A 7,373-nucleotide genomic window follows, 5' to 3' on the forward strand; every position below is an offset into this window, starting at 1 on the left:
TTTCGCGAGTCTTCTTTCTCTTTCTCTACTAATAGCAGGACTTTCCCAAAGTGTAAAGAGTTTTTCCTTGATGCCAAAGGACCATTGACTGAGAGGGTCACCTCCCGTTTTCTAACAGAGAGTAAACTGTCCAGGTGCCATTCCCCTGATTCAAAGTGCATGGTTTCCCCAAACTGTTTCTTTGTAGAGTGACCCTTTCTCAAATGGAAATGGATATCACATTAAAAAAATAATAATATGGGAGAGGTATTCCTGGTGATAAAGCATCTGTTGTTAAATTGCAGGTGATATTTTATAGATAATTCTTTTTGTTTCAGTCTTGCACTTTCGGTCCACTTGATGAGCTTAGCCATGGCTTGTAACCAATGTTCCCTCTAAGCTGTGGAGTCTTGTGAGCAAAAATTATACTTTGTGAGCTACTGGCATGAAAGTTCTGAGCGAGCGATTTGGCTACTGCATAAAATCAGTTTGCTCTGGAGCCGTCCTTCCTGAGCTAAGACAAAAACATGTGAGCCGGAGGCTAGAAACCTGTGACCTAGCTCACACTAACTCAGCTTAGAGGGAACACTGCTTGCAACTCTTTCTGTGAGTGTCTCAAGTGCCGTCAAGTTGCAGCAACTTACAGCGACCCCAGCAAGGGGCTCTGAAGGTGAGTGAGAAGCAGAGGTGGTCAGCCACTGCCTTCCTCTCCAGAGTCTTCCTTGGTGGTCTCCCTCCCAAGTACTGACCCTGTTGAGCTTCTGAGGTCTGACGAGGTCAGGCTATACCATGCCTCCTTGTAAAAAAACCCCACTTTTTCTGTGATGTATTCAATAGCTGCCAATGGAATACATAACTGTATGTGAACCACCTCATTGAAGTGCTATGTTAAGCTTCGTCCTGGGCTAGGATCCTAATCCCTCCAATCCTATTGGTAGCCCAGGAAGAACCAACCAATCACGTGCCATCAAGCTCCCTGAGCGGGAACGTCTGTCATTGGACTTTAGGTATACAATCTTATTGGTTGGTATGGTATAGTAGGCGTGGCTACATTAGCCGGGAGAGTTTAAAAGTGGAACAGCTTCAATGCAAAAGCTGTTCTGTGTTGATCCGTGTTGGAGTTTGAGTTACGAGTTGCTGAATAAAGCTGATCTTTGCTGAATCACTCTCTGACTCGTTTGTTAAGTGGTTGACTTAACATTTTCGTTTCCTCGAAATGAAACTGCTGCTATTTCTTTGGCCTGTGTATTTATCGGGGTATCTGGGCTGGAGTCATTCCTGCGGCCTGTAAAGGGGGACCTAACCTGGCTGGCTCAGGCGAGCCCGATCTTGTCAGATCTCACAAGCAAGCAGGGTTGCCAGCCTCCAGGTGGGGCCTGGGGATCTCCTGCTTTTACAATTCATCTCCAGCTGACGGAGATCAGCTCCCCTGGAGAAAATGGCTGCTTTGAAGGGGGGGAACTCTGTGGCATGGTACCCTGCTGAGGCCCCTCCCCTGCCCAAACCCCGCCCTCTCCTGGCTCCACCCCCAAAGTCTCCAGGTATTTTCCAACCCAGACCTGGCAACCCTACAAGCAAGTTGGGGTCAGCCTGGGCTAGGACTTCATTGGGAGACCACGAAGGAAGTCTAGAATTCTACGCAGGTGCAGGCAATGGAGAACCACCTCTGTTCTTTCTCAGTCCTGACCTGGAAGGCTCCCCTGATCTCATCAGATCTTGGAAGTGAAGCTGGGCCAGCCCTGGTTAGGACTTGGGTGGGAGACCGCCCAGGAAGCCCACCGTTGCTACACAGAGGCAAGCAATGGGAGACCGCCTCTGAACGTCTCTTGCCTTGAAAACCTTACGCAGGGCTCCTTTTGTAGGAGGAACTCCTCTGCATATTAGGCGACACACCCCTAACGTAGCCAATCCTCCAAGAGCTTACAGTAGCCCCTGAAAGAAGAGCTCTGTAAGCTCTTGGAGGATTGGCTACATTAGGGGGGGGGTGTCGCCTAATATGCAAAGGAGTTCCTGCTACAAAAAGAGCCCTGCGAGTGTTGCCATAGATCAGTTGTGACTAGATGGTACTCTATGAACATAGATGTAACGAGGAGGGGCAAAGATCCACGGCTTTTTTTTCTGGGGGAATGTGCCGGAACAGAGTTCCGGAACCTCTTTGACAAAATTCTTTTAAAAATGTTTAAAAGTTCCGGCACCTCTTTTTACAAAACAACAGCAACCTGGTGATCTATTTTCACTCGGCTGACTTCAGATCCCTGCTTTCTGCTTTTACCTGACAAATTGCATTCTGACCACTGTTCTCACAAGCTCAAAAGATTCCCTTTGTTCACCCCCTCCCTTGAGCTTGTTTACCCTTCCAAGTCCTGCTCTTTCTCCACGTGCAATGTTTGGACAATATTTCCGATGTTGTACTCAAAATGTCATGCCATTAGCGTTCTAAGGGTTTGATTGCCCTCCCCACCTCCATTCCCACGCAGATTTTGATTTTTAATTTTTTAAAAAAGTGCTTCAGTACCTCCCCCACCCCCCACCCCCGGTATTTTCCCTGTGCTATCCAATGACAACACTGAGAAAAGGCTTTTAGCGATCGATCCCAGCGGACTCTGTGGAGTTGCTTTCAGAGAGTTTTCAGTCATCGGAACAAGAGGGGGAAAAAAATCAAAAAATGTTCATGCTGAGTTCCTTGTAATTTTCAGACTTGTTTGAAAGCACAGCGTCTCAGAGAAATGGCTAAACGGGAAAAGCAAAATTGCCTCTCTTGACATGAGCTCTGGCTTGAGAGAACTTATCTGAAGGTAACCTCCTGCAATTGAAATATATCTAATACAAAGGGGTAATTATGAACACTATAATCTGAGTCCGACACAGAATTACAAGGGCTATTTTTGGGCAGGAACGCACAGGAACGGAGTTCCGGCTGGCTTCAGAGTTGGCCACACCCAGTACAGCCAAAACCTCTGCGTGTGTGGCTACAGAGGGAAGGCCTGGAGAGCGACAAACCCCCCCCCCCCGTGACTCTGAGGCGGGCAGGCCAGGGGCCCCCCTGGAAGGATCGGGGAGGCATTTAAATGCCTCCCCATGACTTCCCCGGCCTGTCCAAGGGCCAGCTTGCCTGGACTCTCCGCAGCTGCGGGGCGCCCGGGCAAGTAAATGGAAGGCACGGGGGTGTGGCCTAATATGCTAATGAGCTGTGCTGTCAGGGTGTGGCCTAATATGCGAATGAGTTTCTGCTGTTGGGTGTGGCCTATTATGCTGAGTTCCTGGTGGGTTTTTTCTTCTCCATAGTACAGAGATCAGTTCCCCCAGGGTTTTTTTTTGGGGGGGGGGGGGTACTGATACCAATGCTCCCTCTAAGCTGTGGAGTCTTGTAAGCCAAAATTCTACTTTGTGAGCTACTGGCATTAAAGGTGTGAGCGAGCAATTTGGCTACTGCTAGACAAAAATGTGTAAACTGGAGGCTAAAAAACTGTGAGCTAGCTGCGGTGGCTCAAGTGGTTAAGACGCTGAACTGCAGGCTGTGGAAGGTCAGTAGTTCAGCAGTTCGAGACCCGGGTGCCGCATGACGGAGTGAGCTCCCATCTCTAGTTCCAGCTCCTGCCAACCTAGCAGTTCGAAAGCAAGAAATTGCTAGTAGATAAATAGGTACCACTTCGGTGGGAAGGTAACAGCGTTCCATGCGCCTTGGTAGTGGGAAGGTAACAGCATTCCGTGCGCCTCGGTGTTTAGTCATGCCGGCCACATGACCACGGAAATGTCTTCGGACAGCGCTGGCTCTTCGGTTTTGAAACAGAGATGAGCACCGCAACCCTAGAGTCGGACTCGACTGGCTTTCGAGCAAGGGACCCTTTACCTTTAGCTCACACGAAACTCACCTTAGAGGGAACACTGGTCGGAACTCTCAGGAAGGAAAGGAAGTTTTCAATCTGTATACTGAAAACTCATGAACTTTTGAACATTCTTCAAAAGAATTTTGTCAAAGAGGTTCTGGGATTCCATTCCGGCGTGTTCCCCCAGGGGAAAAAAACAGCCCCGAGTCCCCCCATGGCTGCTTTGGAAGGTGGACTCTATGGCATTAGAGCCCGCTGGGGCCCCTCCCCTCCTTTCCTCAAACCCCCAACCTTCGCAGGCTCCACTACCCAAATTAGGGATGCCAACCTACAGGTGGGACCTGGAGATCCCTCGGAACGACAGCTCATCTCCAGACTACAATGATCAGTTCCTTTGGAGAAAAGGGATGGTTTGGAGGGTGGACTCTATGGCCTTGTGCCCCACTGACATCCTTTTTTCCCAGGCTCCATCCCCCACTCTCCCGGAGGTTCCTGGATCGGGCCACCCTTCTCCCCAGGGCTTTTTTTTTTTGGTAGAAAAAACCCAGCAGGAGCTCATTAGCATAACAGGCCACACCCAACAACAGAAACTCATTAGCATAACAGGCCACACCCCCACGTCTTCCCTTGGCTTGCCCAGGTGCCCAGCGGCTGCGGGGAACCCGGGCAAGCCCCCTTGAAGGGAAGGGAGCAGGCTCCATCCCAAATCCCCCGGAGGTTCCTGGATCGGGCCACCCTTCTCCCCAGGGCTTTTTTTTTTTGGTAGAAAAAACCCAGCAGGAGCTCATTAGCATAACAGGCCACACCCAACAACAGAAACTCATTAGCATAACAGGCCACACCCCCACGTCTTCCCTTGGCTTGCCCAGGTGCCCAGCGGCTGCGGGGAACCCGGGCAAGCCCCCTTGAAGGGAAGGGAGGCAGTTTAAACTGACTTCCTGGGCAAGCCGGCCCTTGGACAGGCCAGGGAAGGCACAGGGAGGCATTTAAATGCCTCCCCGATCCTTCCAGGAGCCCCCCTGGGCCCCCCGCCTTGGAGTCACTAGGGGGCGGGGTCACTCTCCAGGCCTTCCCTCTGTAGCCACACACGCAGAGGTTTTGGCTGTAGTGCACGTGGCCAACTCAGAAGCCAGCCGGAACTCCGTTCCTGTGCGTTCCTCCCCCAAAATAGCCCTGCTTCCTCCTATCCCCCGTTGGTAGCCAGTGGGGACCTGTCAACCCTACTCCAAATCTCCAGGAATTTCCCAAAACAGAGAGGGCACCCCTGATTGGGCAGAGGAAAACCCATGTCTGTGGATGAGCGGGACTGCAGCTCACTAACCCAACAGAAATTTTGTGCAGCTTTATGCACAGTGAAGCCTGCCTCCCCACATGCCTAAGGTGCTAACAGCTCCAACTACAGGTTGCAGTCACGTGTTCGAAACAGTCGTTGGAAGCCACGCGTCTCTGCACCTCCCACCACAACCGTTCCTTGCAATGCTGAGGACTGGAAAGTTGGTTTCATCGCTGTGGGCTCTGCACAGTCCCATGTGGGGCAGCCACGGAGTATTCAAGAGCTTAATCTACGTGCAGGGTTCTTGCCTCACCTCCAGCAGAACTCCCCACCCCACCTTTATGCTACTTCAATGAAAAGAGGTGTGTGTGAAGGTCTCAGTTGAGTATGTGACGTTCCCATGTGGAACTATGCAGATGTCGACTAGATGAATATCAGTTCCAGGTAAGTGCAAGCTGTTGGAATGTGCAAGGTCTATCGTGCAGCCTCATGAAGAAGATCTGAAGATCAGCCTACAGGGGGCCAGCTGAGGGACTACTAGTTAGCACAGCTAGATTAGGGGCTGCCCACAATTTCAAATTATGTCCTTGCCGTTGCCTGATTGGCTCTCCTGGAGACTTCCCACTCCTGAAGAGCCAGCTTAGTGTGGTGGTTAGGAGCGTGGACTCTAATTTGGGAGAACCGGGTTTCCGCACTCCTCCACATGCAGCTGCCGGTGTGACCTTGAGTCAGTCACAAGTTCTCTCACAGCTGTTCTCTCAAAAGCAGTCCTAGAAAGGACTCTCTCAGCCACACCAACCTCACAGGGTGTCTGTTGTGGGGAGGGGAAGGGAAAGGGATTGTAAGCCACTCTGAGACTTCTCTGGGTAGTAAAGGGTGGAGTGTATAAATCCAATCTTTTCTCTTCTCGCTCTCTTTCTCCTTCAACAGTTAGGCTAGGCAGTTAAGGTTCTCTCTCTTCAATGTTCTATAACAGCTTGTTCTTCTTTAATAAACATACTTATTTATCTCTGAACAGTCAGCACTCCACTTCCTTTGCAGGTTTAAACTCTGCCAACACAAACGTGTTTTATGGTTTTAGTTTTGCCTAGGGCGTACATTTTTTTAAAAATGCTATCTGTTCATAGATGGGATTCGTTGTTGTAGGCCAGCATTTGAGTTACACAGTAACCCTCACCAGAATCTGAATGAATTCTGTGTAGTGCTGCCACTATCCCTTTTCTGGCCGGGCACCTGTGGCTTTAATATGGTTGCCAACCTCCAGGTGCCACCTGGAGATCTCCCACTGTTACAATTGATCTCCAGACAACCAAGATCAGTTCCTTTGGAGAAAATGGCTGCTTTGGAGAGTGGAGTCTGTGGCATTATACCCTGCTGAGGCCCCTCCCCTCCCCAAACCCCTCCCTCCCCAGGCTCCATCCCCCAAATCTCCGGGTATTTCCCAACTCAGAGCTGGCAACCCTAGACTTTAACAATAGAAAGGAAAAAATAGGTAGAGGTTTTCTTGGATTAGCCGTCTTAGTTAGTAAAATGAAATAGGCCAGTAGCAACTTAAACTAAGAACATTGATTCCAGTATGCAGGGGTCATTTCGTAGAAAAAGAGGTGCAGGAGCTCATTAGCATAACCCATTAGCATAATGTATTTGCATATGCCACACCCCCTGACATCACCGGAAGCGTGTCAGAAGGCAACACCCACCGCTCAGGCTCCACTGGACTGTTTATTTGCATCTTATGGGGGGGGGGGGAGGAATGTGCAGATCTGTCCTCACAGAGGAGGGAGAGCTTGCACCTGAACAAAACTTGGTCTTAAAGGTACCACTGGACTGTTTTGGGCCGGGGGCTGGGGTGGGGGGCTCTGCAGCTTACCTGACTGCTTCGTGCTCTGACTGAGGGCTGCTGGGAGCAGGGGGTGGGGCTTGTTGCATGTGCCCGACCCCTGGGCTCTTTACTGCCGGAGCTCCGCTCCTGTGCGCTCCTGCAGGAAATGATCTCTGCCAGTATGACCTTTTGTGAGTCAGAGTTCACTCCCGTTGTATCCACAGAAAGGAACTTTGGTTCACAAAAGCTCACCCTGGAATCAGTGCTGTGTCCATCATTAAGGTGCCACCAGACTTCTGTAGATAGATTGTCTTGCCGTGGAGATGGAGTTGCAGTGACATAGAGCACTTCACCTCCTGAATTTCTGACTGTGAAAGAACGGCTGAGTGCTCGAGACTCTGAACCAATGTTCCCTCTAAGCTGCGAAGTCTTGTGAGCAAAATTTTTACTTTGTGAGCTACTGGCATTAAAG

This window comes from Gekko japonicus, unplaced genomic scaffold, assembly GCF_001447785.1.
Source record: "Gekko japonicus isolate JY-2015 unplaced genomic scaffold, Gekko_japonicus_V1.1 scaffold641, whole genome shotgun sequence".
NCBI classification, from domain to species: Eukaryota; Metazoa; Chordata; class Lepidosauria; order Squamata; family Gekkonidae; genus Gekko; species Gekko japonicus.